This window comes from Pagrus pagrus (genome assembly GCF_965226575.1).
Source record: "Pagrus pagrus genome assembly, chromosome: 20".
Classification (NCBI taxonomy): domain Eukaryota; kingdom Metazoa; phylum Chordata; class Actinopteri; order Spariformes; family Sparidae; genus Pagrus; species Pagrus pagrus.
The window spans coordinates 1,905,941-1,921,498 of NC_140207.1; the positions used below are offsets into that span (position 1 = coordinate 1,905,941).

The 15,558-nt window shown below is 43.3% G+C and overlaps 1 protein-coding gene across 1 annotated transcript in view; it reads left to right on the forward strand.

Moving 5' to 3' along the window:
- The first annotated feature begins 487 nt into the window (after window positions 1-487).
- Window positions 488-15,558, forward strand: part of LOC311249235 (sodium channel protein type 3 subunit alpha-like) — a 170,476-nt gene continuing 155,405 nt past the window's right edge. Inside the window, exon 1 of the mRNA XM_084340113.1 lies at window positions 488-1,110. The gene's annotated coding sequence lies outside the window, so the exon portion shown is untranslated. The remainder of the gene's footprint in view (window positions 1,111-15,558) is intronic.

The following is a 15,558-nucleotide window of genomic DNA, read 5'->3' on the forward strand; positions in this document are numbered from 1 at the left end:
TCCAGCCACTTCAGTTCTTTAGAGGTGACTTTCATCAGCATGGAGGAGATGATGACTGAGTTACATTGTTTTGGGTGAACTGTTCCTTTAAACGCTCCACATACTGAGTGTGTAGAGGAGTACTGGTACTGTAGTACTACTGTAGTACTACTGTAGTACTGAGCATGATGAAATACAATACAAAGAGCCTGAGAGCAAACAAACAGCTTTACAGTGAGTTAAAGGTGATCAATACACGTCAGCTGTGTGTGTGTGTGTGTGTGTGTGTGTAGAGGTAAATGTTTAAAATGTGTATCCTTCATTAATGTGTGTCTCCACTCTGGTGTGTGTGCGCGAGACAAACGTGAATTAGGGCGTAACCTCGCGATACTCCCCCTCCTCTCTCTCTCTCTCTCTCTCTCTCTCCGCGTCCAGGGGGCGATCAAGCGGCGGGGATGATGGGAGTCCGGCCGGTCAGTCACCAGCCCACCGACCTGCAGACGCGCCGAGCCGCAGCACAACACTCCGGCGTGACGGCACAAACTTCCCACTTTTCCCGCCTTCACGAGTGAATTTCCCCCGAAAATAAAAATAAAAGCAACAGCTGGAGCCGAGGAGGACTTTTATTTTGGAGGAGCGCGTTGTTCTGGTTAATTATCACACCTGAGCAGGATGAGAAGAAGCTGAACATCTGTCCCCCGGAGGTGGAGGAGCGTGTTTCTCGGGATTACCGGACGCTGGAGCCGCTCCCGCAGGATTAAAGCGGCTGAAGTTGTGGAGATGCGGGAGGACGCGGGGCGGACGGACTGAGGCAGCCCGGTGCGCACTTTCCCTCCCCGGCTGGACTGACGCGCGACAGTCCGCTCCTGCTGCTGGAGGGGACACTTCATCAGTGTCACTCTGCTGGATGTAAAAACAAAACCTCCATCATCACCTTCTTCATCCTCTTCGCCTTCTCCTTCCTTCCACACACTTTTGTTCTCTGCGCGGAGTTTGCCGCTCATGGATCCGCCGCTGTGCGCCTCCTCTCCGGATGGGCTCTGGCAGCTGTGAGCGGGGCGCGGTGGAGCGGTGATGGTGTGACAGCGACACAACGACCGACCCGCAGTTTTTAACGCAGGAGTTTCACATGTGAGTACATGGTTTCATCTCTGTGTTGTGACTGTGTGAAGGTTAACCCCGCTGTGTGTCTGTGCGGGGCTGAACTCTGACCTTTCAGCAAAACACCTGCGACACGCAGCGAGACTCACTTCAGCCCGAGAGGAGATTTAATTTAACCGGACACATGAACGCGGCACGAGTTGTGTTAGTTTGGCACCAGGTGAAGGCGCGTGTGTGGTCCACATGAGGTGAAAACACGTTAAAATGTGTTAAAACTCCAGTTTGTGCCCAGCTCACACCAGACTCAATGATAAAAATGACTAATTTTCGGATGGAGCCGCCGTCATGTGTCCAGTCTGAGTGTCTCTGATCAGTCCGAGTGATTTTCAGATGACGCAGGCTCCTAAAAACACTCCGGCACTTTAAAGTCCGCCAGCCTCCCCTCCGTCCCTGTTTTCAGCTACTTTCTCCCTCCAGAGACTCAGTTTCCTCTGTTCCTATGCAACCTCCGCTCCTGATCAGCTGAGCCGAGCCGAGCCGTGCCGTGCCACCACTTTCCATTAATTAACCGGGTCTGTTTATGTAAGGCGTGATACATGTGGGGCTGGCACACTGTGGCCTGTTTGCGTCTCTGGCACAACATTCACACAATGTTCAGGAGGAGCACGTCTGTAGGAACCTTTTTAATATTGTTATTAATATTTATATTAAATTACAATAATTCTGCTGTGACACATCTGATGGTGACTTGACTGTGTCTGCGTCCTCTTTATCTCCTGTAATATTCATGATGCTGGTCGATTCTGGCAACAAAGCTGCTGAACATCGTCCTTCCTTCATGTTTTCTGATATTTCTGTATGTTTGGAGGAGCTGGAGTGTTTCTGTGGTGCAGTGAGTCAACACAAAGAAATGTCTCTCATACACTCTGGCCTGTTTGCTTCTTTGGCAAAACTGTAATATTCAAATAATGTTGAGAACAAGGACATAAAATTATTAATTAATATTTTTTCTATGAATTTTTGTCCTAAATCATCTCTTTACCACTTAAATGTGTCCGTGTCGTCTTCATCTCCTGTAATATTCATGGTTCTGGTTGAATAGTAACAAAAGTACAACATGTTGTCTTTCCTTCATGTCCGGCAGTGTTGTGTGTGTGTGATACACAGCTGTGTGTTTTCAGTGAATCATACACGTTTATACATTTTATTATCACATAATGCTTCAGTAAATCGTGTTAAAAGGGACATTTCAGTATTTTTAATGTTCTTAATTACAGTAATTCTGTAATCACACATATCTGCTGATGAATTTACATTTTTGGTCGAACGTTCAGTAACAAAACTACTAAACGTCGTGTTTACTTCTTCAGGTTTACAGAATGACTCTGACGACACTTTACATTAGTTAACCAGGTCTGATTATACAAGAGAAGATGGATTTGGTGCTGCTGGTTGAGTTTTCTGGGATATTTCATCCTAAATAACAATAATTCTGCTGTGACACACATCTGCTAATGACCCTGATGTACCTGTATCCTCCTCATCTCCTGTAATATTCATGATTTTAGTCACTCACAGCAACAAAACTGCTAAACGTCGTCTTTACTTCATGTCTTCAGGTTAACAGAAGGAAATGACTCACTTCATATTAATCAACCAGGTCTGATTATATAAGAGGAGATAGATTTTGGCCTGTTTGCTTCACTGGCACAAATGTCATATTCACATAATATCCAGGAAAAGTATATAAAAAGAAACCTTTCAGTATTTTTTATGATTATTTGTCGTAAAATTACAGTAATTCTGCTTTCACAGCGATCTGCTAATGAATTTAATTAATTTTATAAGACGTTTGGTCGAGCTTGCTGTAAATATCGTCCATCACATCTTCTGAGATCACTGTGATATTTATATGTAATATTTATTCGGTCCCTGTGTGTTTGGTGATGATCTCCTGTGACATCCCACAACAGTGTTACCGTTGTGTTTAAAGTGACGATTATACAAAGAAGTGACTCTTTGGCTGTTTGTGACTTTGGTACAACTGTAATATTCATGTAACATCCAGGAAAACTGCATAAAAAATACTGAAAGGTTTCTATTTAAAGATTATTTGTCCTAAATTACTGTGACACATATCTGCTAATGACTTGAAGGTACCTGTTTCCTCCGTATCTCCTGTAATATTCGTGAGCTTGGTCGATATTTTAGTATCGAAACGACTAAATATGGTTTTTCCTTCGAGTCTTCTGACGTCACCACAGTGTCTGTAACATGTGTGTGTGTGTGTGTGTGTGTGTGTGCGTGTGTGTGTGCTTTGCTGGAGAACTGAATCCATTGCGGCTTTGGGTCGTAATGTTTTGTCAGTTTCAGACTGTTAATGTAGAAATATTGAGGCTGTAGCTGACTGGAGTTACCTGATGACCTTTGACCTTTCCCACACACACACACACACACACACACACACACACACACACACACACACTCACCTGACAGCGACACATGACTTCTAACTAAAGCGCCGACTGTTTTAGTCCCTGGTAACTCGATTAGTTTCTCAGTTTATAAAATGTCCGTCAGTGTTTCTCAGAACCAGAAATATTCAGTTTATTTCGTCGAGGAGGAAAGAAAACAGAAAATATTCACTTTTATCTGAAATCGTCTGTAGCCTGTATTTATTTTATTTTCCCTTCTCTTTTCTGTCCGTCAGCATCAGGTGACCTTTGAGAACATTAAAGGGTAACTCCGCCAGTTTTCCACATTAAAGTGTGTTCACGGATCTGCTGCGTACGTGAAATCGGTAGTATAAAGACTTTTGTGGCTCCAGAGGAAGTTGCCGTCACTCAGTGGCTTGTTGCATTGTGGGTAATGTAGGCGGCAGATTTTAAAGGCAGTCCACTGATCTAACATTGCACTCTCATCACACTGTTGGACTCATTATGGATCGATACAGCAGAACAGAGATATCTCACGTTCTTCTTCCTTCTTAAAACCTGCTGCCTACATTACCCACAATGCAACTAAACCACTGAGCGTGTTAAATGTGTAAAATTGGTGGAGTTACCCTTTAAGTTTCAGTCTGGCTCATTTGATTTGTCTGAGAATGGATCAATTTACCAGAAGAAAAAAAACACCAGTCATTTTTTTCCCGTAAGATGAGACAAGTTTAGTTTTCTTGTTTTTTTTTTGGACTTCTGTATAATTTAATCAACATCTGACCTTTCCTCAGCAAGTTACAGACATTATAATAATATTATTATAATAATAATATTATTATAATATTATCCATAGTGAAAAACAGGTTTAATCCTACAGTATATTTCATGTACTGAACGTGTAGATGTGTCGAAAAACATTTCAGGGAGCAAACAGGAAGGTTATTAAATCAGAACAGACGAATAATTCAAGGACAAATAAAAAATAAATATACACATGTAGAAGAAATAGTTGGTGATTAACTTAATATTAGATAATTAATCGATTAATCGCTGCAGCTCTACTTCCCGGTCGATCCAGATCAGTTTTATATCGGTTATGGGTGTTTTTTTTTTTACAGGAATCAGAAACCCGGGCGAGCTTCACGTGATTAAAGTTTGTAAAATAAGAGAGAGAACGATGACGTCATAAACTTTTTTACATTTACATCATTTAAACATGTAGTTTGTGTATTTTTGTGAGTTTCTTATAATCATCGTCCTCTTACACTCGTGACATTACGGTAAAAACTTAACAGACATCTGTGCATCAAGGATTGTTCTGATAATTCATGTTAGAAAATGACCCACAGCGGCTTCATGTTGACGACCTCCTCTGAGGGGAGTGTGAACGTCTCAGTAGAAATATTGTGATGATGCGTTTGCTGCGTTTACACCTGAACGCATCACCTGCAACAGCAAGAGGTTTGACAGCAAGATAGGGTAGGAGACAAGGAAGGAAGGAAGGAAGGAAGAAAGGAAGGACGGACATGAGGATGGTTGGTTGGAAGGTGAAAAAGACGAGCGGTGGAAGACAGTTTGGTTCGGTTGGATTGTAAAGAAGCTAAACAGACTGAGGATGAATGACTGGAGGGTGGAGGAGCGATCAGGAGGATGGGAGGTCAACAGCATCCTTGACCCTGCGATTCTATTGGCTGTGGGTTCGGTGGCATGTTTACAACCTTCGGAGAGTTCCTGTCAGCGGCCAAGCGTCCTGCCTCCTCCGATCCTCTGCGTCCAGTGAAAGAGACTGAAACGTGTTGAAAGAAAGGGTCTCGGCTCGCTGTCAGACGTCAGGCTGCACCTTCAGCCTCGACGCCGAGGAGAAGCTTCAGACGAACAAAGGAGCCGTTTGTGCAGCTCGTAGAGACGTCTGAGCCGAGCTGATGAGCGGCTTTATGTTTCATATAAAAACAGGTTAACAGCCGATCGTCCGGACTCTGCTGCTCCCGACACGCTGAAAGGACATTTAGGAAACACAAAGGAGAAGGATTTGTGATGTAGCTTCTGCTGCAAGGAGAGAAATACTCTAATATTAAAAGATAAAAGACAAACTAAGTTCACAAAGACGCAAAGATGTGAAAAATACACTTTCTAAGCTCTAATCTTGTGTCAGTGTGTTGACTTTTATTTATTCTTTGTTGCATTTACAGACGCAGAGTCGGCAAAACTTTTCATCTGTATTTATCTTCTTTTACCTTTTACTTTAAATAAAGTCCAGAATCTGAATAACCAAGTAAAGTAGATGACTAACTTTAACTTTAACTTTAACTTGTTGATTTTGAGGTGATCGGTTTTCTCAATTTGTCAGATTTTACAGTTTACTATATCTGTAAATAAATACAAAAAACACAGGTTTGTGCAGAGTTCAGGGCTCCAGGTACATTTATTTTATAAACAGTGGAGATTATCACGCTGTCTTTTTTTTTGTTTTTTTTTGTCTGAAGTGTTGTTTGAGTCTAAACCTAACCAGAGCTCATGCACAGCGTTGTGACATGTGGAACATAAAGTATTAACTTCCACGTGTTTTTGCAGAAACGCACTTCAACATTTATCCTGATGCTTGTGTTCACGCTCTTCCTGGCGGTTTGGTGTGATAGCTTGTGTCGTCCTCCACTGATTGTGTGATGAAAGCAGGTGGAGCAAACGCCAACACTCGGCTCGCTCGACCAATCCTCCGACTTCCTCAAAGATGTTTGTTGTCCAGTAGGCAATGACAGAAACCGTTGATCAGGCGTCAAAATTGTTGTCACCTCACTGCGGTGATGTAAAGGTGTGACGGGGTGTGACGGCACGCTCTGACATCACAGATGGGCGTGGCTACAGGTCGACAAACGTTCAGTCAGAAGAGACGAGTGTGACGTGATTGTCAGTAGGCTGAAGCTCTGCAGGAGCTGCTGTGTCAACACCTCCACACCGCTCACACAGCCCTACAACAGGTGCACCGCCTGCCTCGCATGCATTACATTTGTGTGAGTGTGTGTGTGTGTGTGTGTGTGTGTGTGTGTGTGTGTGTGTGTGTGTGTGTGTGTGTGTGTGCGTGCCTACGTGAGCCCATGGGTGTCCAAACCCATATTTGGTGTGTCTGTGTGTCTGCTTGTGTGTAGGTAATGATGTGTGTGTGTGCCTGGATGCATCTCAGAGTGTGTGTGTGTGTGTGTGTGTGTGTGTGTGCGTGTGTGTGTGTGCGCGCCCCACACGGTGTTGTGCTGTTTGTTCAGTGTTGGAGCAGCAGGCCTGACCTTTCCTGTGCCGGGCGCTGAGACAACACGAGCTGCTGTTTGACGGACGAGGCAGCGCGGTGGCTCTGCGCTCTGACATCAGTCCTGCAGGCTGAAACCAGCTTCCTGCTTATTATCTACAACCTTTGTGCAGTGAAGGCACCGTATGAAACCTGAGAGCCGCTCCGTAGCTTTTTATCACGGAGCCCGAAACAAACCCTCCCGAGCGCCGACAGTCCGCCGCCCGCCGTTTGCTTTGCATTCATGTCGTCTTTGTGGTTCTTGGGTTTGTTGTCACGGCCATTAACTCCCATGAAAGACTCAGACGCTCTTGTTCGTGTCCTGTGAAATAAACGTGGCCGTCGCAGCCATTATATGAAGGTCGGACAAGTCCCGCCCACTTTTACCGTGTTGAAAAAGCGTCTGTCTGTCAGCTCGGTGATCTTTTCAGAGCGTCCGTGCTTCATTAGATATAAATCCATTCAGCGTGATTACTGAGAGAACGATCAGATTAATAAAACTCAATACAACGTTTACAATGCTACCTGACACACACACACACACACACACACACACACACATACACAGGTCGTCATGTGTCACCTGCAGTAGATGACCGTCAGCAGCAACATCTGTTTAACGTTAAACAGCCTTTTCTTGTGGCACTATAATCCGCCTGTGCGTAGGAATACGGACATTTTAGGGAATACAGTGCCACAAGAAAAGGCTGTTTAACGTTAAACAGATGTATATATTTTTAGGCGGCTAGAATACGTCTTGCTCGTCACAAAAAGCCTGAAACAAAGAGAGTAAACGAGGTAGGAGGAGGGGAAACACGACAGGAGAGAGGAAAATAAGACGAAAACAAAATGGCTGCCACTTCCTGATCTCCAAAATGCAGGAGAAACCCTAAAATCCACTGAAATATCTATAGAAGAAGAAGAAGAAGGAGGATAAAGTTGCATAAAAAGTACAAGTACTCGAGTAAATATCCCCAGTTACATTGCACCACAGGCTGCAGCATGTGGTCATCCTCATGTGGAGCTGTGAAAGAGAGAAAAGCAGCTTGGAGATTAGTTTCTGAGAGCCAGTGGTCCAGCGTGACCCGGTCCAGTTTACCAAGCAGGACCACCTGAGCTCCGGACGGGAGCTTCAGGCGGAGGGCGGTGACTCAGCGTCGTCACACGGCTCCTCTCCACGTCGTGGCTGAGTCAGGACGGACAGATCTGCTTTAATCTCAGTGATCCTCTCACACGGAGCCGCAGCGCTGACACTTTAATTATCTGTTATTCTGTTAAAGCAGCTCGCAGAAAGACTCTTACAGCGACGCGTCCACCATCTTACTGGAGAGACGCCGCAGTCAGCAGAGTGTCAGGAGTTAGGACTCGCTTCATCCTGCTGCTATCGACCCGCTCAGCTTCACAGGGACTGTTTGGAAAGTTCGATTCGATATCTGTGGAGTCAACTTCTTCTTCTTCTTCTTCTTCTTCTTCCTTCTTCCTCCTTCTTCCTTCTTTCTTTCTCTTCTTCTTCTTCTTCTTCTTCTTCTTCTTCTTCTTCTTCTTCTTCGTGGTGTGTTCATGTGCAGTTCTTTGATGTTGGTTTGGTGTGTGTGTGTGTGTGTGTGTGTGTGTGTGTGTGGTCTACAGGCCTGTTGTTGTCTTTGTTGAAGGCAGCTTGACGACCCTGTGTTAAACAAATAACATAAAATCAAGTTTTTATGATGAGGCTGAAAATAAAGTACAGATACTGCAGTACAGATACTACAGATACTGCAGTACAGATACTGCAGTACAGATACTGCAGTACAGATACTACACAAAATGTAAAAATGTAAATTATTTTGAACACTTTGGACTCAGTTTCATTTAAAAGTCGTAGTTTTCAGTGTATTTCATATCAAACTCACATGAAGGAGCTGCTTCCTGTGTTTCTTTACATTACCATGAATTTGTTGAGTCATCTTTTTGTTACCTTAAACACCGACAGTCCCGTGAACTCCAGTGAAAAGTGCTTTTGTTAAATATCAGACTTCTTTACGGCAGCGGGCTTTAAACAAACAAACAAACAGTGATTTCTGTTCAGCAGCAGCTCTGAAGGCAGCTGCAGCGGTGAGTCATGTGAAGTGAAATACCAAAGAGCAGCATGTGTCAGCTTTAATAGAAGTCTGACGGTCAACGCTTCACTTAAGTGAGTGTTGGAGGCGACGTCAGGCCGCTGACAGAGGAACAAAGAGGCCGGAGAGCGGCGAAATTATAAAATCTCAGAGAAATCAGATGATTCCTGTCGAACAGTGAGAGGAAGGAACGACACAGCACCTCCCTGATTATGTTTCTGCCACATGTTTCAGGTGCGTCACACCTTTAAGCTCCTGTTGTTCGCTGTGCGGTGCTCTGCTTCCCTGTCGGTGCTTCTCCACACAGTGGGAGAGCTGACGTATACATCTGGATGTGGTCTCCTCAAACAAGGCTGGAAGTGTCCCCAGTTCTCCTTTAAAACACCAGATACTGTCGTCACGGACACGTCTGGAGACGTCCGAGGCCCCACGAAGAAGAGGTGTTTGAAGTTGCCAAAAACACAGCTGGAGATGTCCCAGATCTCCTTGAAAAACCTGATTTTGTCGCCACAGATACAGCAAGAGACGAACTGATTCCTGTTAAATAAATCTAGTTTTCGTCTGCAAAAACACGACTGGAAATGTCCCCAGTTCTTCATAAAAACACTTATTTTGTCAGCACACACGTCTGAAGATGGCGCGACTTTCTGTGAAAAATACGGTTTCTGTCGCCAGAAACAATAAAATTTAGAGCTACAGTGATAATTTGAGTAATCGATTTATTTCAAGGAAAAAAAAATGAAATTTTGTTTGTTTTGGTCTTTAAGAAAAAAATTATTTACTAGTTATTTAAATAACTTTTTTAGTAATAAAGAAAATAATTTACTGATTAATTTACATGAATATATTATAACTGAGACTCAGAGTAACTTAAACCGACCAGTGAACTGTCAGAAACATCCTTCAGCAGCAGCACATTTAACTTCTCCACCTCCAACACTACAAGCAGCCGATGGCATGAAGGTCAGAGGTCAGGGGTCACGGCGTGATGTCATCAGGTGTGTGATGGAGAGGTGTTGTGGAAGTTTTTCAGCTGATTTACCTCCACGTCCACTTCGAGTGTCTGTGAGCGTAAATCAAACACACCTCGAGTCGCTCACATGCCTCAAACGTCTGCGAGACGATTGGCCGGCGTGTGTGTGTGTGTGTGTGTGTGTGTGTGTGTGTGTGTGTGTTGGTCTGTACATATGTAACAGTCTGTTTGTCTGGAGTGAAGGAGAGACTGCTGACAGAAAATTCCTCCATCTTTTCATTAGGGTGTGTGTGTGTGTGTGTGTGTGTGTGTGTGTGTGTGCGTGTGTGTGTGTGTGTGTGCGTGTGTGTGTGTGTGTGTGCGTGCATGTTATGGTTTATTGCCTCGGAGGTGCAGGGCAGCGTTATCAATCACACTCTGTGGATGTGTCTGCTTCTCAATCATCACAAAATCATTGAAATGTAGAACACACACACACACACACACACACACACACACACACACACACACACACACACACACACACCTGTTCGTCAGGATCACCAACCTGTGCTTTGGGACCAGAACTCTCAGCGGTAACCATAGCAACAGCAGAACCATAGCGACCAGTGTCACCACCGTCGGCGGGCCCGGTGGACTCTGTCTTCAGTCTGGGAGCCCTGGTGGATAATTTGGGATGAGCGTGGCGGCGGCGGCGGCGGCGGAGGCGGCGGGGAAGTCGACCATGTTTGTTTTGATTACAGTGGAGACTTTGGGGTTTTCTTCACTTTAAATGAAGTTCAGTCACTTCAGTAACTTCACTCTCTAATCCTGTCGGGTCCAAATCAGACGGGCTGAACTTAAAGAGATGAGGCTGCACTCAGCTGCTCCTCCACAGCCAGAGCTGTCCGTCCAATCAGAGGCTGCGGACGATGATTGTTGTTGTATTTGATTTATTTGATTATCTTGTAATGTGACGGGTTTACAGATGACCTGCTCAGACTCCTCAGACATGTTTGATATTACATCGGTACTTTCAGTCCACTCACCAGAACCTGCAGAACCATAGATGAGTTCAAACTGGACGTTTCTTTCCTGTTTAGGTTGACTTTTGTATTTCTCTCTGGTCACGGCGCTGCTGCTCCGGTCAGGGTTAGAAAACATCAGGGTCTGGATTAAGATGCCTGTTTTGGACACCATGAACACAGCTGCAGATTTCCCCAGGTCTCCTTCAATACGCCAGATTTTGTCAACCAAAACATGGCTGGAGATGTTTTGACTTTCCATGAAATATTTCCAGTTTTGGTCTCCAAATCCATGACTGGAGAGGGCCGATGAAAAACAGGTGGTTTAAGTTGTCAAAGACACGGCTGGAGATGGCCTGATTTCACACGGCACAAATCTGGTTTTTGTTGCTGGCCTCACGTGACAAAAGCCAGTTTGGATCAACAGAAACGGCTGGAGATGATCCGACTTCCTGTACAAAAAAAAAATATAGCCAGTTTGTGACGTCAGAAACGTTGAGAATGTCCCCATGTGTCCATAAAAAACATCCGGTGGTGTCACACTTAGAAATGTCAAACACAAACTGCGGTCGCCTGTTTGGCAGCCTGTTCTGTTTACGTCTGCTTCCCCATGACATCACATGAGCTCGTCTCTGGTCCTCAGCATCAAGAACAAGATCTTTACATTTGTGTATCACCTGCAGACAGACAGAGGGACGGACAGACAGAGGGACGGATGGATGGTTGAAGTCTCTTGTCTGCAACATGAACAGCGGCTGAGGAGGAGCAGAGTTCAACTTTAACTTCCAAACAACAAATAAACTGGATTTTATGTCATTTTTACTTTCTGAACTCACAGAATTTACAGTGAAGCGACAGATTTACTGTCGCTGAGGGCTGAAGACACACACACACACACACACACACACACACACACACACACACACACACACTCTGCCGACCTTGGAGACGGTTCGTCTGCGTGGAGGTCTCATGATTTATCAGAGACACATGAAGTCACTCCACCTCCTGTTGACTCTGCCGCTCCTCCTCCACCTGTTCAACCTCCCACACCTGCTCCCTCCGTTTCCCCTCTGGTCCAGCTGACTCTGCAGACCACGCCCCCACACAGACCACGCCCCCACACAGACCACGCCCCTGCAGACCACGCCCAGGAGGAAGACCACAGACCAGATCAAAAATAAAATGTGACGATGAGCAAAAAGAGGTTCAGGAGAACAAAATTAACAATATCACAAGACAACATGGCCGCCAAACACACCAGTGCATATCTTTAAGGACACCTGGAGACATTTCCAGATGTTTTTGTGGAGACCAAACCGCCTTCTTTCCACAGGAAGAGTATTTTAATCCAAACCGTGATGTTTTCTGACCCTCACCAGGTGGTTAGTGTGTCTAAAACTAACCGGAGCAGCAGCACAGAGCGCTGACGAGGGAGAAACAGAAGGTTCAACCCAAACAGGACAGAAACGCTCAGACTGAACTCATCTGTGGTTTTGCAGAAACGCACTTGGCAAACATTTATTCTGGAGATCAGGTTGGTATTTTAGCAACAATTAGAAATAATGAGGATGAACTTTGAGCTGTGTTAGCTTAGCTGCTAAAAATATATTTATCACAGAGTCTTAGATGAATCGTTGAATAAAATGTTGTCAGAGGAGACGTAGTGATGAAATAGCATGAAAATGAAACTACAGTGTGGCGCTTGAACGAGACACAATGCATTCTGGGCCGGCTGTATGTGGCGTATACATCTGTGATCTGTGCTCAACACACTCAGTCTGACATCATGATTAGTGTGAATTAAAGAAAACCAAGCTTCAGTAATAATTCAATAATAATATTCACGAACATTATTTATCATTTACATAAATCTATCATTTGTTTTTGTGAAAAGAAAAAATACAACATTATAAAAATCAGCACATGTTTCTGTGGAGGCAGCTGACTGATGTAAACAAATAAAAATCATTTTAAAAAAATCTTTATGAGGCAGGAAGCAGCAGGGCTGATGGGAAATGTGGTCTTAATGTGGAGGAGGCCGCTGGTCTCTGTGGGTTTCCAGTCGTCGTCATCATCATCAGTCCACAGCTGAAACATTAAATGTGACTCAGATCTGCTGATGATTAAAATCGAGGCTTGTTGCAGTAAATCAGCGCTGCTCTCCTCTCAGCAGCAGGCCGGCATTTTAAAACACTCTGCAGCCGGTGATTTATTTTGACAACGGGCGGCCATGTCAAAGACCTCCGTCTCCCTCTCTGTCCTCCGTCTCATCGTCCTCACCTGTCTCTTCATTTCCCGTCTTTGTGCTTTTCTGCGTCTCTGTATTTTCATGTCCTTCATGTCTTCGTCCTCGCTCCATCACTCAACACGAAGCTCAGGTGTTGACTACATGTGAGATCTGCTCACTCAGACCACATTCAGAGGTGGTCTGGACCACATGTGACCTGGGAAGAGGAGAAGGAACCACACTCCCTTCACCACCAGACTCCCTTAACAAATGTGGTGATTTTAAGAGTTGTTGAGTTAAAACAAATTTTGTAACGTAGTGAAACTCTGTCTCTGACAGATTGTGAATCATTGTCTCCTTGTTGTAAATTCAGCATTAAATGAAAACAGTAAGTTGTTTGTTTCCTTGTAAAAAGTGTCAGTTTGTGGCAGCATGGCTGTACCAGCCTGTCTGCTTCTGTGTCTAAAGTGCTAAAGTCTTACCTGCCAACATTTAGCAGCTGTTTGAACACACTGTTTACACTGATTTCACCATTTACACTCAATTTATGAAAGAAGAAACATTTTATTGATCTAAACATGTCACATTTTACAAACACACTAACCAGTAACCAGTATAGGCTACTTCTTTGTCCCCAGACTCCCTTAACAAATGTGTCAGTTTAGTGAGTTGTTGAGTTGGAGACACTTTATAAACTGTGTGAAACTCTGTCTCTGACTGATTCTGACTTATTTGTTCCTTCTTGTGAATTCAGCAAATGTTCTACATGGACTTCTTTCTGTCTTTGAGTAGAAACATGGAGTCTGTTTGTCTCGGTGATGTTGATCTGCATACAGAGCAGGTGTGAATGATGGAGCTGTCCCGTTCGATCGGATCACTCTGGTCTGACATGTTTCTGAAAGTCGCCTCACATTTACATACATTTATTTTCATCTGTGGCCGAATCCACTCAACAGAGAGAGAAATCAGCTGATGAGAGAAAATATTCACTAAATGTTGTTCTAGTCGTGAAACTGACTCTCATCTGAAGCTGTGGAGGATTCACTCTTCGATTTCAGTTGAGATGTTGAGGTGCTGTGTGAGTTTAACCTGCTACACTCAAACCTGCCGTGCACGAGTTGTTTTCTTACACATTGTAAACAAACTAAATGAATCATTTAATAAAAATCTGAAACACATGAAATAGTAGAAGTGGATTTTCAGTCCAGAAACACAAAGCGGGGGTGGAGGATTTATTGGAGACGAGTTAAAGTGAAATTAATTTCATGCAACAGAGACTTCTGGATGTTGCTCCTCATTTATTTTCCAAAGTTGAAGCAGCTCGAAAAAAAAAAACACTCAACACAGTTTGTTGAGAAGTTTAAGATTTTTTTTTAATGCAACTTTTATTTCAGTGACATTCTGATGAGTTTACTGTCAGAGGACAGTTATACTCCAGCCACAGGCTCCAAAATCACTGCAGAGCAACAGAAAATACAGCTGTTAGCTTTATTGTACATAATAAATTACATTTAAATACAATCAAACACGGCTGAAATAAAAATAATCCGAGTTCTGTTACTAGTTGGATAAAAGAAAATCTCGTATATTTAATGAAAAATAATGATACAAGTTATTTTCAATCGTCTAAAATGTTATGTTTTTTCAAACTTACAGATTTACATTAGACATGTAAATTAAAAAGTCTATTTTTGTAATGTTAAAGGTGTTTTGCTGTATTTAAGGTTTCTAAAAAATATTTTTCTTTCCTCGTGATGACTACATTGAATAGGAACAGACAGTTTTTATCTTTATTTAACATGAGATCAAGTTCATTTGATGGCTTTAATCGTTTAATTAAGGATAATTACACATTTAAAAACAGTGAAATTACATTTAAATACAATCAAACAGTGCAATAATCAACATAATCAGAGTGCTTTTATAAGTTTAGTTTCATTGTATAATTCTGTCAGAAGATATTGTGTATTTGATCAATATGTCATGAAATCAAATGATATAAGTGTTGATAAGTTTGCAAATGTAGAAAAAGTCAATTTTCTGTAAAAAAAGAGAAGACAACTTTCTTTCTCAGTGAACGTTAAACTTTCTTGGACTGTTTCTTTCCTCTTGTCGTGTCTTCCTCCTCTTCTCCGTCTCTGCTTCACTTTTAAAAACGCTCCATCGTCTGTAAATTTGTGCCATAAAGAAACACAGACGTCAGTAACAGTCACAGTAAAAGTGGCAATAACAACCACCACCAACTATCCGAGTCCATCTCCTCTCTCTCCGTCAGCTCTGCTCTCCAGGTGTTTGACCTTTCTGTTCATGCTGTCCTCTCTCACGCTGCCATTACAGCACGTATCAATGCATTTATGTTGCCTAATCATATGGAGCAGATACAGGAAGAGCAGCAGAAGAAGCCATAACAATAAACCCTGTGATCACAGCAACAGTCATGAAGAAGAAGCGCTCATAAAA